The sequence below is a fragment of the Chiloscyllium punctatum genome, chromosome 6 (genome assembly GCF_047496795.1).
Source record: "Chiloscyllium punctatum isolate Juve2018m chromosome 6, sChiPun1.3, whole genome shotgun sequence".
Lineage (NCBI taxonomy): Eukaryota > Metazoa > Chordata > Chondrichthyes > Orectolobiformes > Hemiscylliidae > Chiloscyllium > Chiloscyllium punctatum.
Window position 1 is genome coordinate 114717350 of NC_092744.1, and position 21624 is coordinate 114738973.

A 21624-nucleotide genomic window follows, 5' to 3' on the forward strand; every position below is an offset into this window, starting at 1 on the left:
CATTGCCTTTATTCCTGATGAAGGGCTTTTGCCCGAAACGTTGATTTCGCTGCTCGTTGGATGCTGCCTGAACTGCTGTGCTCTTCCAGCACCACTAATCCAGTATTCCAACCAGTTATCCTAACCTGATCTATCTAAATTAAATCCTATCTGCCTGTCCTCAGCCCATTGGCCCATCTAATCAATATCCCATTGTATTCTGAGATAACCTTCTTCATTGTCCACAATACCAACTGTTGGCTGGAGTTTGCGCACTGCTTCGTGACTTTTGTTGCTATTTCTCAGTTACAAGAGTGAGGGACAAAGTTAAAAATCACACAACCACCTGATGAAGGACCAGCAAAGTAGTGCTTCCAAATAAACCTGTTGGACTATTACCTGGTGTTTTCTGAATTTTAATTTTGTCCATCCTAATCCAACACCAGCACCTCCAAGTCACGAGTGAGGGAGGAATGCATAACATAAGAACAAAAGATCTTGGAAAAAGAGAAGGCCGTCCTGCCCTACATATTCAGTAAGATCATGGTTGATCATTTTGTGGATGCAGAACGATTTACCCACGTTCTCACCGTATTCCTTATTTATTTATTTATTTTTAAAAACTAACTTAGCTTTAAAATCTTTCATTGAACTAGCATCAAATACTTCCCTGGGCAATGCACTCCATCAAGGTCAAGACATTCCTTCTCAATTCACTCCTAAATTTGCTGCTTCTAATCTTGTGGTGATGCCCTCTTGTCCTAAATTCACCTGCCAGTGGATACATCCTCTCTACTTCTATTTTATTTATTCCATTCATTACTTTATATCTATCCATTCTTCTGAATTCCAATGAATATTATCCCAATCTACTCAGTCTCTGTTCAGCCAAATCCCTCACCTCCGGATTCAACATAGTTAACCTCCACTGCACCCCCTCTAGGGCCAGTACATCCCTGAGCACGTAAGGAGATAAAATCTGCATGCAGTACTCCAGGTGTGGCCTCACCAGCACCCACTATAGCTAGAACATAACCTCTGCTTTTAAACACAATCCCTTCAGAAATGAAGGACAAAATTCCCTTTGCCTTCTGAATTGATTGTTATACCTGGTGACTAACCCTCCTGCAGAAGGATGTTCAGGTGCCTCTGCATAGCAAATAATGTAACTTTTTAAAAATTCAAGTAATTATCTTTTTATTAATGTTACTCCAACCAAAGAGTATGACTTTACATTTATGAACATAATATTCCACTTGCCAAACCATTGCCCACTCACCCAATGTATCTCTGTTCCTCTGCAAAGTTTCCCAGTCCTCCGCACACTTTGTTCTGTTACTCATCTCAGTCTCATATGTAAACTTTAACACCCTACATGTGGTCCCCAACTCCAAATCATCTGTATCAATTCTAAATAATTGCAGTCCCAACACTGATCCTCGAGGCACACTACTAGTTACTGATTGCCAGCCAGAATAAGGCTTATTTATCCCCACTCTTTGCTTCCTGTTAGTCAACCAATCTTCTATCCATGCTAATACTGTATCCCATGCACCCTTATATAATGCAACAGCCACTTGCATGGCACCTTGTTGAAGGCCTTTTGGAAATCCAGGTACACCGCATCCACTGGGTCCCCATTGTCCACCTTGCTCGAAATGTCTTCATAGAATTCCAAACGATTTATCAAGCATGACCTGTCCTTCATGAATCCATGCTCTGTCTGCCCAATGGGACAACTTGTATCGAGATTCCCTGCTATTTCTTCCTTGATAATAGACCCAAACATCATTCCAACTACAGAGAATAAACTAACTGGTGTAGAATTCCCTATCTTTTGTCCACTGCCTTTTCTTACAGTCCTTCCTTTTCACTGGAATATGCCTTTGCTGAGCACTTCCTAAAATGTCTTTGAAAATCTTTCACTGCTCATCAACTGTCTCACCATAAAATCTTTGTTTCCAGTCTACATTATCTAGGTTCTCCCTCATTCTATTTTAGTTCCCCATGTTCAAGCACAGGACCAAGGTATTAGATTTTATCTTCGCACTGGAGGAGAAAGTGAGGACTGCAGATGCTTGAGATCAGAGCTGAAAATGTGTTGCTGGAAAAGCGCAGCAGGTCAGGCAGCATCCAAGGAACAGGAGAATCAATGTTTCAGGCATAAGCCCTTCTTCAGGAATGAGGAAAGTGTGTCCAGCAGGCTAAGATAAAAGGTAGGGAGGAGGGACTTGGGGGAGGGGCGTTGGAAATGTGATAGGTGGAAGGAGGTCAAAGTGAGGGTGATAGGCCGGAGTGGGGGTGGGGGCAGAGAGGTCAGGAAGAAGATTGCAGGTTAAGGAGGCGGAGCTGAATTCGAGAGATTTGACTGAGTCAAGGTGGGGGGAGGGGAAATGAGGAAACTGGAGAAATCTGAGTTCATCCCTTGTGGTTGGAGGGTTCCTAGGCGGAAGATGAGACTCTCTTGCTCCAACTGTTGTGTTGCTATGGTCTGGCGATGGAGGAGTCCAAGGACCTGCATGTCCTTGGTGGAGTGGGAGGGGGAGTTAAAGTGTTGAGCCATGGGGTGGTTGGTCCAGGTGTTCCAGAGGTGTTTTCTGAAACGTTCCGCAAGTAGGCAGCCTGTCTCCCCAATATAGAGGAGGCCACATTGGGTGCAGCGGATGCAATAAATGATGTGTGTGGAGGTGCAGGTGAATTTGTGGTGGATATGGAAGTATCCTTTGGGGCCTTGGAGGGAAGTAAGGGGGGAGGTGTGGGCACAAGTTTTGCATTTATTGTGGTTGCAGGGGAAGGTGCCGGGAGTGGAGGTTGGGTTGGTAGGGGGTGTGGACCTGACAAGGGAGTCACAGAGGGAGTGGTCTTTTTGGAATGCTGATAGGGGAGGGGAGGGAAATATATCCCTGGTGGTGGGGTCTATTTGGAGGTGGCTGAAATGACGATGGATGATACGCTGTACATGGAGTTTGGTGGGGTGGTAGGTGAGGACTAGTGGGGTTCTGTCCTGGTGGTGGTTGGAGGGGTGAGGCTCAAGGGCGGAGGAGTGGGAAGTGGAGGAGATGCAGTGGAGGGCATCGTCGACCATGTCTGGGGGGAATTTGCGGTCTTTGAAGAAGGAGGCCATCTGGGTTGTACGGTATTGGAACTGGTCCTCCTGGGAGCAGATGCAGTGGAGATGAAGGAATTTGGAATATGGGATGGCGTTTTTTACAGGGGGCAGGGTGGGAGGAGGTGTAGTCTAGGTAGCTGTGGGAGCCGGTTGGTTTATAGTAAATGTCCGTGTTGATTCGGTCGCCCGAGATAGAAATGGAAAGGTCTAGGAGGGGGAGGGAGGAGGCTGAAATGGTCCAGGTGAATTTGAGGTTGGAGTGGAAGGTGTTGGTAAAGTGAATGAACTGTTCAACCTCCTCATGGGAGCATGAGGCAGTGCCGATACAGTCATTGATGTAGCGGAGGAAAAGGTGGGGGGTGGTGCCAGTGTAGCTGCTGAAGATGGACTGTTCCACATATCCTACGAAGAAGCAGGCATAGCTGGGGCCCATGCAGGTGCCCTTGGCTACTCCTTTGGTTTGGAGGAAGTGGGAGGATTGGAAAGAGAAGTTGTTCAGGGTGAGGACCGGTTCAGTCAGTCGAAGGATACTGGTTGGTACAGTGGGAAAGGAAGAAGCGGAGGGCTTTGAGTTCTTCGTGATGGGGGATGGAGGTGTATAGGGACTGGTGAAGATAAGGCTTTGGGGGCCGGGGAAATGAAAATCGTGGAGGAGGTGGAGGGCGTGGGTGGTGTCCCGAACATAGGTGGGGTGTTATCAATTCTAGAAGGATTAAAGTAGACAAGTCCCCTGGGCTAGATGGGATTTATCTGTAGATTGTCTGGGAAGCTTGGGGGAAGTTAGCAAAGACTTTGGCTTTGATATTGAGTTGTCATTGCCTACAGGTTCAGTGCAAGGGGACTGGATGATTGCAAATGTTATGCCCTTGATCAAGAAGGCCAGTAGAGATGACCCAGGTAATTATATACCAGTGAGCCTTACTTCGGTTGTAGGAATGGTTTTGGAAAGGATTATCAGAGACACTATTTGTAATCATCTGGCAAACAAGAATATGATTTCAGATCGTCAATATGGTTTCGTCAAGGGCAGGTCGTGTCTCACAAACCTCATTAAGTTTTTTGAGATGGTGACCAAGCATATAGATGAGGGTAGGGCAGTTGACGTGGTATACATGGACTTCAGTAAAGCCTTTGATAAGGTTCCACATGGTAGGCTGTTAGAGAAAATGCAGCGTCATGGAATTGAGTGTGATTTAGCAGTTTGGATTAGAAACTGGCTTTCTGAAAGAAGGCAGCGAGTGGTGGATGATGGAAAATAATCAGCCTCCAGTGCAGTTATTCGTGGTGTGCTACAAGGATCTGTTTTGGGATCACTGCTGTTTGTCATTTTTATAAAAGTCTTAGATGCAGGCATAGATGGATGGATTAGTAAATTTGCAGACAACACAAAAGTCAGTGGAGTAGTGGACAGTGTGGAAGAATGTTACAGGTTGCAGGGGGACTTGGATAAACTGCAGAATTGGGCTGAATGGTGGCAAATGGAGTTCAATGCAGCTAAATGTAAGGTGATGCACTTTCTGAAAATAACAGGAAGGCAGAGTACTGGGTCAATGGAAAGATTCTTGGTAGTGTAGATGTGCACAAAGATGTTGGAGGCCATGTACATAGATGCCTGAAAGTTGCCACCCAGGTGTACAGTACTGTTAAGGCGGCATACAGTGTGTTAGGTTTCAATCGTAGATGGATTGAGTTCTGGAGCCGCAATATCATGCTGCAACTATCCAAAACACTGGTGCGGCCATATTTGGAATATTGTGTGCAGTTCTGGTGCCTATGTTTCTGGAAGGATGTGGAAGCATGGGAAAAGGCACAGAGGATATTTACCAGGATGTTGTGTGGTCTGGAGGGAAGGTCTTATGAGGAAAGGTTGAGAGACTTGAACGTGTTCTCATTGGCAAGAAGGCTAAGAGAGGATTTGATAGAGACATACAAGATGATCAGTGACTTAGATAGGGTAGACAGTGAAAGTCTTTTTCCTAGGATTATGACATTAGTGTGTATGAGGGGGCATATCTACAAATTGAGAGGTGATAGATTTAAGACAGATGTCAGAGGCAGGTTCTTTACTCAGAGTGGTTAGGGCATGGAATCCACTACCTACTAATGTAGTTAACTCAGCCACATTAATGAGATTTAAACAATCCTTTAGATAAGCACATGGGTGATTTCAAGATAGTGTAGGGGGACGAGCTGAGAATAGTTCACAGGTTGGCACAACATGAAGGATTGAAGGGCCTGTTGTGCGCTGTATTGTTCTCTGACTATTGTGCTACAAGAGATTTTTACTGTCTTAAACAGAGTGATGGATCTTGTATTGTGGGCTTACGAAGTGTCACTGATCTCTACCAAACATGTACGAGGTAGAGAATGCTGCCTGACCTGCTGCGCTTTTCCAGCAACACATTTTTCAGCTCTGATCTCCAGCATCTGCAGTCCTCACTTTCTCCATGTACGAGGTAGAGTCAGAGCAATAATAAGAGGCTGCAACAGGAGGGGGACAGTTGGCTCCATACAAAACCCGACTCCTTCTCAACTGTTTGCACCACAAAAACAGAGCGCCTTCCAGAAAAGCACCTCTATATCCTACAACTTTGCCCACTATCGTGGTATCTGGCTGTGCACTAAAAGGAGTGCAACAGTCTGGACTGGGACCCTGAAACGCTTGGTAATGAGTCAAATCATCTGAGCATTGAGAGCCCCACCACATTGCATGCATTTTCTCTTGTTTTCACTCTGTTCCTGACTTCCCTTGGTTTTCCTAATGAACCTGCTAAAAGTTGTTATTACACACATCTGCACAAGCTGTGAATTGAACCCAGGCCCCTCGGTCCAAGATTCGGGATATTTTCACCGCGTCACAAAACATCGACTCGAACTTCCTTTGTCCCTTGCCTGGTCAGTCACGCCCGAATCAACTCTGCAATTGGGAGGAAGGGGCGGAACAGGAGGACCGAGTAGCGGCCGGTCCTCTAACCAGAGTGAATGAGGAGAGGGGCCAAAGCATTCTCGGGAGTGAACGCTTCAACATTGGTCAGAGAGCAAACTATTTTGCAGGATTGATCATTCTCACGACATAGTGGAGCATTAAACGTCTCTCATAAATCAATGTGAGATTTTAAAAAATACTGTAGTTTAAATGTAAATCTGATAACGTACATATTTCCAATCGATTTACACTATTCGAGTAAGAAACTTCTTTTCAACCTCCCAGTACGATTGGTAATTTACATACCTGGCCGGTATGGTTGATTTGGACCAGACAATTTGCATGTTAGATAGCTCTATTTCTATAACTCGACAAAGCAATTTTTAATGACTAGTATTTTACCCATAAGTCTGTGCAGTTATGAATATTCTCGATAAACTCACTGATAACCTCAGACGCATGCGCAATTTGGTTTCTATGCAGAGCATGCGCAGTGTCACATTGGTAAGGGCACAGAGAGACATAGAACTGCTTTCTCCTGCAGCGGCTGCGATCGGCTTCAGAGAGCAGCACTCAGAGCCGGTGTGTGGGAGCCTCGCTGGGAGAAAGGAGCGGAGAGAATTCACAAGTCCTGGATACAGGTTAAAAATAACTCGAAAATGATTCTCGAGGCCTGGGTAAGGAGGTGGCGGTCTCTGATCAGGGAAGCGGCCCAGGGTCACGGCCGCCATTTGTTTGAGGGAAGAGGAAGCTCAGGGCCGCCATTTTGAGAAGGTCAAGGTGCAGGAGGGCGGGGCTCCCGGGGTCTGTCGAATAATCAGAGGAAAGGGAAGCCCCATTGTTATTGATTAATTCCACGAACACAGCGTCACTGGGCGATCCTGCAGGAATATCCTCTCTCAGTCCTGCTGGGATGTTTCACCCAATCAGAACCAGCAGCTCTCCTCCTCTCTCAGCTCCCCTTCTGTCCTTCCTGCAGCATCTGTCCCCTGGAACATTGAGCTGCCTGTCCTGTCCCTCCCTCAGCTGTTGTTTCTGTAATACCTGTGATATCCCAGTCCCATCTTAGATTGCTTCACTAAAGACAGGAATGCACCCGTTGGATGTTTCTTAACATCAGCAATTGTTTAATACTCACTTACAGGTTTTTAATTACATAGTTTTTGAAGCATTTACTTCACACTCAATCATTTGCAATGGTGGGATTTGAACCTGTGTCCAGAGAACACTTGCTGAGTTTCTGTATAAATTGTCACACATCATGCCACTAGGCCATCATTTCGCCTGCTCACAGTTTGCATATCCCAGTGCAACATGAATCAAAACCCTTTCTTCCTGCACAATTGTTTGACCCGGCACTCTGGTGATGTGACTCAGTACCTCTCTATATGGTATCCCTCACTGTGTGGGTCTAATTGCTGCCTCTGTCAGCGTCTCTCACTTTTGAAGCTACTCCAGACCATGAGCCAACAGAATTCTTCACTCCAGAGAGATGAGGCAGCACAGGTCAGGAATGGAGACTGGATTTTCCAGATCTCTGTGGGGCTCAGTGCCATTCTATATGTGTAACCCTCAAACCATTAGTCTAATTTCCCATTCTGCCAATTTCGGTGTCTTCTACAGGTACTCATGGAGTTCCTGACTCAATAGACTTGCCAACTGCTGGTTGGGACGATGGTTAGTCAGCCAGAAAGTCAGGGAGGTCGGGAGTCTTCAATAAATCCTGCTGCCCGGTGAGATCATTCCAATGCACAGAGCAGAAAGTAATAAGGGGGATCCAAACATCAGCTAACAAGACATGACATAGAGAAAGTGTTGGAGGGGGAGCACAATACAGACACACCCCAGGCTCAATCACCATGCCTACTGCAAGTTTTGTTGTAATGAGACAGCATCGGGAGTTCCCAGTTATCAGTCCAGGCCTGTGCTTTCTTAGGGAGCATCAGAACAACTGAGGGGAAAGCAGGCTTCCCACGAGAGGGTGGTAATGCTACCTGGGATCTTTCTGTTCCCTATTCCCTCTCCAACACTGTATCTATGGCTTGTATTGAGGACCAGTGTCTTCAATCATTCTAACTCCTATAACAGTTCCTATCTCTGTCATCTCCTCCCCTCTCTCCAATTATTTCACATATTTGAAACCTCCAGTCCAGATGATCATCCGTATCACTGTAACTTGCTTCAGTCTCTACAACATGCCTTGTCTTGATAGTCTTCTCCTCCAATAACTGGAGACATCGGGTCTGTTTCTGTGCAGCATGACTCTTCGGCCGAGGTTTCCTAAATGGAATGATTTGCGTTTGCCTGTGTTTGGCTCATCTCCCTTCAAACCTTCTCCTCTCCATGTACCTGCCCGAGTGTCTTTTCCATATTGTAATTGTACTTGTTTTTACCATTTCCTCTGGCAGTCCATTCTGTCTATGCACCATCCTCTGTGGATACTGTTGCCCCTCAGCTCCCTCTTTAAATCCTTGCTCTCTCACCCCACATTTATGCCTCTAGCTTTGGACTCACCTACCCTTGGCAATTCACCTTACTTAGACTCTAATTGGTTTCATAAACCTTTATAAGGTCACCCCGTGGCCTCCTCTTCCCAGGAGAAATATTGACGACAGTGTTACCAATATCTCCAACTCATGTACTCAATGCTCTGACCAATGAAGACAAGTGTGCCAATTGCCGCTTTCAACACCCTGTCACCCTGTGATGCCAGTCCAAGGACCAATGTAACTGCACCCCTTGGTCTCTCTCTGTTCAACAGCACTGCCCAGGGCCCAACTATTACCCATGTTAGTCCTCCCTGGTTTGTCTTAACTAAATCCAACACCTGAATTAAACTCCATCTTTCATTCCTTGGCCCAGTTGATTAACATCCCCTTCGATAACTATATTCCCTGCCCACTCTTCCACTAACCTTGGTATCCATAAACATACTAACAGGGACTCCTGTATTTTCACTCAAATTGTTTATGTAAGTGGTGCACAACAGTGGTCCCAAGACCAATCCTTACAGCACACTGCTGGTCAGAGGCCTCCAGTCTGAACAACAACCCTCTCCCACCGCCCTCTGTCTCCCACTGTCATCCCATTTTGTATCCAGTTGGCAAGCTCTCCCTGATCCCTTGTGATCTACCCTTACTAACCAATGTATCATGTTACACCCTGAACAAGGATTTGGGGAAGCCAGAAACAACGTCTGTTGCTCTGCCTTCGTCTATCTTTTTGGTCACATCTTGAGCAAACTCCAGTCAAGATTGTGGGACATGTTTTCCCACGCACAAAGCTATGCTGGCTGTCCGTAATCAGGCCTTATCTTTCCAAATGCATGTAAGACCTACCTCTCAGAATGACCTCCAACAACTGACGTGCCAAGATGTCTCGCTCATCAGTCTGCAGTTCCCTGGCTTTCTCTTGTAGCCTTTCTTAATTGATGACACAACATTATAATCATAGTCGGAGTCATACCGTACTATTTGGTTAACGCTAACCATACTCTAAAACTGATCTCATCGCACCTGCCTGTTCCTGGATCACATCCCTTCAAACCTTTCCTATTCCTGTTCTAATCCAAATGTCTTTTAAACATTGTTATTGTCCCCATGTTCACCCCTTCCTTGGGAAGTTCGTTCCACACACAACCCACCCTCTGTGTAGCAATGTGCCTCTTGTGTCTTTTTAAAAAATGTTTCTCCTCTAAACTTAAAAATGTAGTGCCTTGTCTTTAAACTTCCCTGTCCATGGGAAAAGACAACTCCCATTAACTCTATCTATCCCCCTCATGATTTTATAAACTTCTATGAGGTCATCTGTCAACATTCAGGTTTCAGTGAAAAATACCAACCTATTCAGCCTTTCTTTATACTGAAGCCTTTCGTACCCAGCCACATCCCAGTAAATCTCCTCCCAACCCTTTCCAGCTGAATAATATCCTTCCTATAACTGGGCGACCAGAACTGGACACAGTATTCCAGAAGAGGACTCACCAATGGCCTGTATAATCTCAACGCGACTTCCCAACTCCTACATCCAAAGGACTGAGCAATGAAAGCAAGTGAGGCCAGCACCTTTTTTTAAAACCATCCTGTCTCTCCATGTTGCAAACTTCAAAGAATTATGTAGCTGAGCCCTGAGGTCCCTCTGTTCTACAACACTACTGAAGGTCTTGCCATTAATTGTATAAGCCCTGCCCGGGTTTGTTGTACAAAATGCATTACCTTGCATTTATTTAGATTAAACACCATCTACAGTTTTTCAGCCATTCACACATTTCATCAGGATCCCTTTGTAATCTCAGAAAACCTTCTTCACGCTCCACAATGCCACCCTCCAGTGTAACAGCCTATCACACACAGCTCTCTATGGTACAAATATCTCTGCGAGGGGCCCTACAATTTCTTCACCAGCTTCCCACAATGTCCTGAGATCCATTTGATCAGGTCCTGGGGATTTATCTACCTTTGTGTTTTAAAACCTCCAGCTCCTCCTTTTCTATAATGTGGACTCATTTCAAGACATTGAGTCATAGAGATGTACAGCACAGAAACAGGCCCTTTGGACCAACTCCTGCATGACGTTTCTAGTCACATTTGCCACAATTTTGCCAAAATCCCCCTAAACCTTTGCTATTCATACACCCATCCACATGCCTTTTAAATGTATTTGTATCAGCCTCCACGATTTGCTCTGGCAGCTTATTCCATCCACTGTGCGGGAGTCAGTTGTCCTTTAGACCCCTTTGAAAAGTTTCCCTCGCCTGGGGAAATGACCTTGTCTATTGACCCTGTCGATGACCACCATGATTTTAAACACCTTTTATCGGTTAACTCCTCAGCCTCCCATGTTCAACTGAAAACAGCCCCAGCCTATTCAGGCTTTTCCCTGAAGCACAAACCCTCCAACCCTGGCAACATCTTTGGTCATTTCTTCTGAACCCTTTCACGTTCCACAACATCCTTCCGATGGCATTGAGACCAGAATTACACACAGTATTCCAATAGTGGTCAGGACAAACACTGTTTAGTTCCCTGAGTGTCCCAGTCTTTATCCACAGTAAGTTCCAAGGTGAAATATTTGTTTTGGATCTTGTGGTTTTGCACATCGTTGGCTTCATTGATCATTAAGGAGACCGCGTTTGTCCCGAGCTCTTCTTTTGCTCTTAATACACTTGTAGAGTCTCTTTGGATTCTCCTTAACTTTCTCTGCCAAAGCTATCTCATGTCCCCTTTTTACATTCCTGATTTCCATCCTAAGTGTATTTCTACAGCCCCGATGCTCCTGAAGGGATTCCCTTGAGTCAGCCAGTTATATCTGACATGTGCCCCCTTTTTTCTTGACCACAGCCTCGAAACTCAGCCAGTGTTTCCTAATTCAGTCAGCATTGAGCTGCACACTAACAGGAACACGCTGGCGCTGAACGCTCCTTTTATCTCGGTTTTAAAATATTCCTACTTGCCAGACTTCCCTTTATCTGCAAATAGCCTCCCCAGATCTCCTTTAAAAATTCCTGTCTAATACTACTTTGCTCCTTTGAGTAACTTGAACTTGTGGACCAGGCCTGTCCTTTTCCATCGCTATTTTCAAACTAATACAATTGTGGTAACTTTCCAAAGGGCTCCCCCACTAACACCTCAGTCCCGTTCCTGACCTTGTTTCCCAAGGGGAGGTCAGGTTTAGCCCCATTCTCCAGTTGGGCCACTTATATGATTTTCGGAACACACTTAACAAATTCCTTCCATCCAAATGCTTAACTTAGTAGCAATCCCAGTCCAGGTTTGGAACGGTAAAGATCCCCTATCATTACAACCCTATTATTCTTAGAGATATCTGAAATCTCCTGACATATTTGCTCCTCCATCTCCCATTGCCTATCGCTGTAGTCCGACCGTAGAAAACTAATGACCAATTTTTATTTCTCAGTTCCACGAATATCGTTTAACTGGGCGATCCTACATGAATCCTCCCTCTAGGTACTGCTGGGATGTTTCCCCCTATCAAACCCACCAGCTCTCCTCCTGTTTTGCCTCCTGTTCTATCCTTCCTGTAGTATCTGTCTCCAGAACATTGAGCTGCTGGTCCTGTTGCTCCCTCAGCTGTGTTTCTGTAATATCTATGGGATCCCAATCCCATGTTCCCATCCATGCTCTGGGTTCATCTGCCTTATCTGTCTGGCCTTTTGCATTGAAATAACTGCAGTTTAATCCACCAGTTTTCCCTCATTGTCTGCTATGTTCTTGCCTGCCTTGTCTCCTTATATTGCTTTCTTGAACCTTTGTACCAGCCTCAACTTTCTTTCTGACCTTACGACTCTTTGGGGTCACACAGCCCTGCCAGACGAGTTTAAATCCTCTTGAGTAGCTCCAGCAACGTTCCCCACCAGGATGTGGGTCCCCCTCCTGCTCCCAGTTCAGGTGTATTCCCCACCCTGTCTACCTGTGCTGACACCTTCAGACATCCAGGGACTTGCCCACCAAGGTCCCTGTGTTCCTCAGTAATCCAGGAGGACCTACCATTCATGATGTATATCATTCGTTTATCAGACTCCCCACAGTGCATTACCTCACAGTGATCAGAAGTAAACTCTGTCTGCCATAACTCTGCTCAGTTTATCATCTGATCGATATCAGACTGCAGCCTGAGTCCATCCCCCTCACTGTGGACAACACCGTCACCTTTCATGTTATCTGCAAACCTACTAATGTTACCTTCTGCTTTCACATCCGAGTGATTAATGTCCATAATGAACAGCAATGGCTCCTGCACAGATCCCTGTGGTACACCCGCTGGGCAAAGGCTTTCAATCACAAAACTAACCCTCCACCAATTGTGGAGTCAATTTACCAACTTACCTTGGATCCCATGGGACCTTCCCTTTTGGACCAGCCTTCCGTGTGGGACCTTGTCAAAGACCTTAATGAACTCCATATAAACCACATCATCTGCACTGCTCTCATCAATATCAGAGGACAGTCATCGAGCAAATCCATACAGACAATCCCTAATGAAATTGTGCGGGTATCCGTTTTTTGGCGAATACATTGTATAGGTGTTCTTCTTCCTCTTTTTGCAGTTCTGGTGTACTGCAGTGTGTTGTGGCCCTTGTGAACAGTATCTTGATGCAACTTCTTTTGTGTGTGTTGGGGTGGTTGTTTTCGGAGTTCAGGACTTGGTCTGTGTGTGTGGCTTTCCTGTAAATCTTTGTGGTGAATTCTCCGTTCGGTGTTCTCTGTACCATCACGTCTAGGAATGGGAGTTGGTTGTCCTTTTCTTTCTCTGTAGTGAATTGGATTCCTCTGAGTGTGGCGTTGATGATCCGGTGTTTGTTCTCTATTTCTGTGTTTTTAATGATTACAAAGGTGTCATCTACATATCTGACACAGAGTTTGGGTTGAATTTGCAGTAAGACTGTTTGTTCTAATCTTTGCATTACCGTTTCTGCTATGAGTCCAGAGATGGGTGAGCCCATGGGTGTGCCGTTGATTTGTTCATATATTTGGTTATTGAATGTGAAGTGTGTTGTGAGGTACAGGTCCAGTAGTTTGAGTATGCCGTCTTGGTTGATAGGATACTATGTTGGTTGTGATACTATGGGTCTGAGTGGGATGTCTGGATTGTGCACTTTAGGTAGTCCATAGAATCTGGGGGTGTTGTTGCTTTCAGTTTTCATTCTCTGTAGGTCAAACCTGGTTATCTGTCCGTTTTTTTTTGTAGGTTTCTCAGTGTGTTGTTTATCCTATTGGTGAACTGCGGGGTGGGGTCAAACTCCACGCAATTTCATCCACAGATGCCTCAGGGAAAGACAACGGAATGAAGACATGCCACAACCCAAAGGACTAGCCACACTACCATACATCAAGAACATTTCGGAACTGACAGCCAGACTACTGCGACCACTAGGACTCATAACAGCACACAAACCAACAGCCACTCTCAGACAACAACTCACCAGGACGATGGACCTGACACCCAGCATGAGCAAAACCAACGTAGTGTACAAAATCCCATGCAAGGACTACACAAAATACGACATAGGACAAGCAGGAAGACAGCTAACGATCCGCATCCACAAACACCAACTAGCCACGAAACGACACAACCAGCTATCCTTAGTAGCCACACACGCAGATGACAAGCAACGTGAGTTCGACTGGGACAACACTACTATTAGAGGACAAGCCAAACAGAGAACAGCCAGGGAATTCCTGGAGACATGGCACTCATCCACAGACTCTATCAACAAATACATTGACCTGGACCCAATATACCGGCCACTACAGCAGACAGCTGGAACTGACAACCGGAAGCGGCAGAGACAGGCCACTATAAATGCCGGAGGAAAGATCACAGAAGTGCTTCACAGGAGGCTCCCAAGCACTGAGGATGTCACCTAGACAGGGGACGAAATGTTTGCAAGACAAATTCCCAGCTCGGCGAACAGAACCACAACAATGAGCACCCGAGCTACAAATCTTCTCCCAAACTTTGAAGCCCTTTAGACTCTACAAAGCTCCGTCATGAACAATCCACCATCTCTCTGTTTCCTTTGCCTTCTTCACTGTCTGCAACTCTCGCTGTAACTTCAAGTAACGTTCTTTAGTTACTGCAGGTCTGCCTAGCTCCCCAGATAACCTGTTTCATTCCCTACAGCTCCCTCAATCACTGTAACACCCTCTGCTCTGTCTCATTGTCCTCTTTCCCACTGTCTTCCAGGCCCAACGGCGATCCTGTAAGAGAGCAGTGTGGAATGGGATGTTATAAATCTCAGCTGAGGCTTGAGGCCTACCATTACCTCGGGGTCACAAGGGGAGAGAACCTGAGAGAGAGCAGCACAGAGCGGGAGAATATAAATCAGCAGCGAGGGTCAAGGCCGACTGGGACTTGGATTTGGATAAAAAGCAGAGCAGGAGGCTCGAAATCAGCACCGAGTCACAGAGGGAGGGACCGTGTGAGGGAGCAACTTGGAGCAGGAGCTTGAGGCTGACTCCCACCTGGGAGAATATAAATCCGCACTGAGGATCGAGGCCTAGTCGTACCTGGGAGTCACAGAGACGGTGACCCTGTGAGGGAGCAGACTGGAGTGAGAGCTGGACGATTACACGTTAGAGGAGACACATCACTGTGTGTGCACGTGTTCCTCCATTGTTCTGCGTTTGTGTGTGTATGTGTGTGTATCCCCTTCCCTCGCTGTGTGTGTATGTGTGTGTGTATGCCTGTGAGTCCCCTTCCCTCGCTGTGTGTGTGTGTTTGTTCCTCCCTCACTGTGTATGTGAGCATGTCCCTCCCTCACTGTGTGTGTGTGTGTGTGTGTTTGTGCGTATGTCTGCGTGTCTCCCTCCCTCACTTTGTGTGTGTCCCCTCTCGCTTTTTGAGCACATGTCCCACCCTTGCTGTGTGTGTGCGTGTCCCATCCTCGCTGTGTGTGTGTGTGTGTGTGTGTGCCCCTCTTGAAGTGTGTGAGGGTGTCCTCCCCTCGCTCTGTACGTGTGTGTATGCGTATCACTCACTCAGTATGTGTCTGTGTGTCCCTCCCTTGCTATGTGAGTGTGTGTGTGCGCTTGTGTCTCTTGCTGTGTGTGTCCCTCATGCAGTGTGTGTGTGTGTGTGTCCCTCCCTCGCTGAGTGTGTGTGTGTGTGTCCCTCCCTCGCTGAGTGTGTGTGTGTGTGTGTGTGTGTGTATGTGTCCCTCCCTCGCTGCGAGTGCGTGTGTGTGTCCCTCCCTCGCTGCGAGTGCGTGTGTGTGTCCCTCCCTCGCTGCGAGTGCGTGTGTGTGTGTCCCTCCCTCGCTGCGAGTGCGTGTGTGTGTCCCTCTTGCTCTGTGTGTGTCCCTCCCTCGCTGCGAGTGCGTGTGTCCCTTTTGCTCTGTGTGTATCCTTCCCTCGCTGCGAGTGTCTGTCCCTCTTGCTCTGTGTGTGTGTGTGTGTGTGTGTGTGTGTCCCTCCCTCGCTGCGAGTGTGGGTGTGTGTCCCTCCCTCGCTGCGAGTGTGTGTGTGTGTCCCTCTCGCTGTATATGTCTGTGGTTGTGTGCTTCCTCATGTGCATGTCGCTCCCCCACTGTATGTGCGTGTCCCTCCCTAGCTCTGTGTGTTTGTGTGTGTGTATGTGTGTGTGTCCCTCCCTCGCTGTGTGTGTCTGTGTGCTTCCTCATGCGCATGTCGCTCCCTCACTGTATGTGCGTATCCCTCCCTAGCTGTCTGTGTGTGTGTGTGTGTGCGTGTCTCTCCCTCGCTGTGTGTGTGCATGTCCCTATCTTGCTGTGTCTGTCTGTGTTTTTGTGCTTTCTCATGCACATGTCGCTCCCTCGCTGTCGGTGTGTGTGTGTGTGTCCCTCCCTCGCTCTGTGTGTGTGTGTCCCGCTTGCTGTCCTTGTGTGCATGTCCCTCCCTCACTGTGTGTGTGTGAGGTTCCCCCCTTGCTCTGTGTGTGTGTCCCCCTCTTGCTGTGCGTGTGTGTGCGTGTCCCTCCTTCGCTGTGCGTGTGTGTGTGTGTGTCCCTCCTTCGCTGTGTGTGCTCGCATCCCTCCCTCGCTGCGTGTCTCACCAAGTCCCTCACTCGCTCTGTGTGTGTGTGTGAGTGTGTGTGTCCCTTCCTTGCTGTTTGTTTGTGTGTCCCCCCTTCACTGTGTGTCCCTCACTCGCTGTTTGAGTGTGTGTCACTCCATCGCATTGTGTGTATGTTTCTCTCTCTCGCTCGCTGTGTCTGTGTGTGTGTGTGTGTGTGTGTGTGTGTGTGTGTCCCTCCCTCACTGTGCGTGTGCATGTCCCTCTCTTGCTCTGTGTGTTTGTGTTCATCCCTCCCTCACTGTGTGTGTGCGCATGTCCTTCCCTCACTGTGTGTGCATGTACTTCCCTCCGTGTGTGTGTGTGTGTGTGTGTGTGTGTGTGTGTGTGTGAGTGTGTGAACAGCTTGCTGTGTGCGTGTGTCCCACCCTTGCCGTGTCTGTGTGTGTCCCCTCTCAATTTCTGTGCACATGCCCTCCCCCTCAACATGTGTGTGCTTGTCCCTCCTTCGCGGTGAGTGTGTGTCCCTCCCTCACTGTGTGTCTGTGTGTATTCCCCTCACCATAAGTGTGTGTGTTTGTCCCTTCCTCGCTGTGTGTGCACGACTCTCCCTTGCTCTGTGTTTGTGTGTGTGTGTGTGTGTCCCTCCTTTGCTTTGAGTGTGTGTGTGTCCCCGTCCCTTGCTGTGTGTGTGTGTGTGTCCCTCCCTCGCTGTGTGTCTGTGTGCATCCCCCTCACTGTGTGTATGTGCGCGTCCCTCCCTCGCTGTGTGTGTGTCCCCCCATCCCTCAGTGTGTGTGTGTGTCCCTCCCTCGCTGTGTGTGTGTGTGTGTGTGTCCCTCCCTTGCTGAGTGTCTGCCTGTATTCCCCTCACTGTGTGTTTGCCTGTCCCTCCTTCGCTTTGCGTGTGTATCCCTCCCTCACTGTGTATTTGTGTGTGTCCCTCCCTCGCTTTGCATTTGTGTGCCCCCTCTCAATTTGTGTATACATGCCCTCCCTCTCGCTGTGTGTGTGTGCGTGTCCCTCCCTCGCTGTGTGTGTGCGTGTCCCTCCCTCGCAGTGTGTGTGCGTGTGTGTCCCTCCCTCGCTGTATGTGTGTACGTGTCCCTCCCTCGCTGTGTGTGTCCCTTCGCTGCATGTCTGTGCGTGTCACTCCCTCACTGTGTGTGTCCCTTCCTCGCTGTGTGAGTCCTCTCTCTCGATTTGCGTGTGTGTCCCTCCCTCACTGTGTGTCTGCATGTATCCCCCTCACTGTGTGTGTGTGTGTGTGTGTGTGTGTGTGTGTGTGCGTGCTTGCATATCCTTCCCTCGCTGTTTGTCTGCATGTGGGTCCTCTGCTCCAGATCAGACCATTGCTGTCTCTGGAAACACCTCCATTCCTGACAACTCTTCCCATTTGTGTAACCTCGTTCAGACCCCATACTCTCCAGCTTCCTGAATCCTCTTCCTGCATTGCAACCAAAACCACATGTTTCTGTAATATCCACCAGTGCTTACACCCTCCCCGACTCAGTACCACTTGCAGCCCTAATAAAACACCTAAACTGTGAACCCTCTCATTTCCCTACAATCCTCCCTCCCTCCCTCCCTCCTCAAATGTCTTCATCACCATGAGACCTCACAATTACTGAAGCCTCCTTTTGGCGCTGCAACCCTCCAAATGCCTGTAATATCCTCCTGTCCTGATATTCCTCCCTATCTCTTTAACCCCCACCACCCTCCAGTACCCTTCTGGGGAACATGGCAGAGGAGGGAAGATTTGTAAAGTCCGAGCCATGTTACGGAGGTAGAATTCTGGGAATTACAGATTTGGTCGAATGTCTGTGGTGTGCAGATTATTGGTGAGGACTCTAAAGAAAGGATTTATGACGACTTGGAAAACCATAGTTAAATTAGAGACAGTCAGTATGGGTTTGTGAGGGGTCAGGTCATGCCTCACAAACCTTATTGAATTCTTTGAGGATATGGCAGAATATGTTGATGGCTGATTCAGAAAAGAAGGAAAATTGGGATACAGGGAAATCTGTCTGTCTGGATACAGGATTGGATGGTCCAGAGAAGACAGAGGGTGGCAGCAGATGGACAGTATTGAGCCTGGAGCTCAGTGACCAGTGGGGTTCTGTAACAATCAGCTCTGGGACTCTGCTCTCCGTGATTTTTGTAAATGACTTGGATGTGGATGTTGGAGAATGGGTTAGTAAGTTTTCCAATAACATGAAGGTTGGTGGAGTGGTGGGGAATGTGGAGGACTGTTGTAGGTTGCAATGGGACATTGACAGGACGCAGAGCTGGGCTGGAAGTGACAGATGGAGTCCAATCTGGAAACGTCTGAAGTGATTCTTTCTGGAAGGTCGAACTTGAAAACAGAATACAGGGTGAAAGGCAGAATACTTGGCAGTGTGGAGGAACAGAGAGATCATGGGGTCCGTGTCCATAGATCTCTCAAAATCGCCATGCACGTTTGTAGGGTTGTTAAAAAGGCATATGTTGTGTTGGCTCCCCTTAGAAGGGGATTGACTGTAAGAGCCGTGAGGTTTTCCTGCAACTTTATAGCGTCCTGGTGAGACCACACTTGGAATATTGTGTTCAGTTCTGGTCCCCTGTTTACAGGAAGGATGTGCAAGTTTTAGAGAGTGTACACAGGAGATTTACCAAGATGCTGCCTGTAATGGAGGGCAGTTCTTAGGAAGAAAGGTTGAGGGAGCTAAGGCTTTTTTCATTGGAGTGAAGAAGGGGGCAGGGCGACGTTGTGGAGGTGAACAAGATGATAAGAGGCGCAGAGTGAGTGAATAGTCAGAGACTTTTCCTCCTATGGAATAAATGCCGATTACAAGGTGGCATAATTTTAAGGTGAATGGAGGATAGATAAGAGGATAGAGAATTAGACACATCTGGGACATTCAATAGACTCTTGGACAGACACATGGATAATAGTAAAATGAAGGGTATGTAGTTTACTTTGATCTTACAGTCGGATAAAAGGTTTGCATGAAATCATGGCCGAAGAGTCTTGGACTGAACTATTCTGCATTCTGTGTTCTGTCTGGTAAACTGGGTAATAAGCTCAGATCAGTGTAAAAGGGTATGGCATTCAGGAGGAGCTAGTGAACTGGATACAAAATTTGCTTGATGGTTGTAGACAGAGGGTGATGGGGGACATGTTGTTTTTCTGACTGGAGGCATGTGACCAGCGGTGGAGTGGGTCCACTGTTGTTTGTCATTTGGATAAATGGTTTGGATGGGAATATTGGTTTCCTGGTAAGTAATTGTTTTGGGTGACACTGAAATTGGTGGTAAAGTGGACAGTGAACTTGGTTATCTGTGATACAACAGGATGAACAGTACTGCTGGGATAGTGGGCTGAAGAATAGCAGATGGAGTTTAATTAGATAAATGTGAGGTGTTCCATTTTGGTGAAACAAACCAGGGTGGGACTTGTACAGTTAATGTTCGGGCCCTGGGTATGTTGTCAGTCAGAGACCCAGGGATGCAGGTACACAGTTCTTTGTAAGTGCTGTCACAGTTAGACAGACTGAAGCAGGCCTTTGGGATGGTTACCTTCATTGGGAGAGCATTAAGAGTAAGAGTTAGGATGTCATGTTGTATCTGTAAAAGACATTGATTGGACCACCATTAAAACATTGTTGATCAGGAGGAAGAACTCATCTAGTTCACTAAGCTCCTTTAGGGAAGGTCATCAAATATTCTAACCTGGTCTGGCCGACATGTGACTCCAGACCCACAGCAATATGACTGACTCTGAGCAACCCTCTGGGTACTTAGCAGTGGGGTCAAAGAACGTTGTTCCAGGCAGTGACACCCACATCCCATGAATGAATATATAAAAATACCTATGTCCCTCCGTACCTCTGCAAATCCCTCCAGCTGCAGCGATCCGTCCTGGCTTTGTTACACCCTGACCACTGTCTGCAACACTCTCACCACCTCCAGCACCTTCACCTCTCCCTGTTCCTATCGTGTCAATGAACCCTGACCGTGGCTCCCCTTCCCACAGACCTCTTCCTGCGAGCAGACTCATTGTAATCCATTAACATTTACTCCTAAAACACTCTCTCACTTCAGGATTTTAAGTACTTTTTGATGATCTTCTCAGCCTCATAATCTAGTATGATTCTTTTTGTTATGAGTGAGGGATCAGTGGGAATTTCTTGCTGAGGTTTTTACTATTTCAATCGAATATCCTTTTGTTGAGTATTTTGCATTGTCCCTTCAAATGTTTTTCACTGTTCATTTACAGACACACATTTCAGTCTGTTTAGCCTGTTTACCTTGGTCAGTTCTCCTCTCAACCTCATGTCATTGGCTATTTTTGTTTCTAGCTGTAGCTTGTCCTTTCTGTGATTCACTTTAAAACTTTATTTATTTAAACTGCACTTTATCACAATTTCCCGAAGGATCTCTGCAGGTGACATTACTCATTCACTAAGTTTCATTACACCGTCGCTCTGCGATAGTTATGTCCCTTAACAGTTGCACAATGTGTTTTTCAAAGAAACACTGAAAAAAAGATTAACCGAACTCCTCTTCCAATATCGATGTTGATCGTGTGAATGTCCCAGATTATACGAATATTGAGGTTTTCCAAAATTATCACAATGCCTTTGTTAAAAAAAATTCCAATCAGTTCCTGTTTAATGCAGTGATGAGCAATGAAATGCTGTTTGTTGACTAAAACTGTTCTGCTGCTTGTGTCCTTGGCAAGTAGTAGCCAGAATTTACATTCAGACTGACTCTACTTCATGATCTGAGACCAAATGCTTTCTCTGTAATGCCTTTGTTATCCAATATTGTTAGCGTTGCCCATTTTGTCTGAGTTTGCGCAAGATTACGAACCACTGAATATTTTTGTTCACCCTGTATCCATGTCTCCCTGGTGTCTAAATCTCTTTTATCTATGTGTCACAAATCCATCGACCTTATTGCAGCAACGTTGTCCATTAAAAAAAACATAATATTCTCTCTTCCACAGTTTTCTGTCACAAATCTATTTGTTGATGTACCAGTTTAGTTAAACTCTGTCCCATCCTGTTCCTTTCTGCTTGTCTTCAGCCACATTCCCATGCTGTTTCATTGCTTCACCTTTTCCCTTTGGATTT

The 21624-nt window shown here is 46.7% G+C and overlaps 1 long non-coding RNA gene across 1 annotated transcript in view; it reads left to right on the forward strand.

Annotated features, from left to right (window-relative positions):
- Positions 1-6532: 6532 nt before the first annotated feature.
- The window catches only part of LOC140478548 (uncharacterized), a 48418-nt gene continuing 33326 nt past the window's right edge, over positions 6533-21624 (forward strand). The window contains exon 1 of the long non-coding RNA XR_011960806.1: positions 6533-6655. This is a non-coding gene — a long non-coding RNA (uncharacterized lncRNA). The remainder of the gene's footprint in view (positions 6656-21624) is intronic.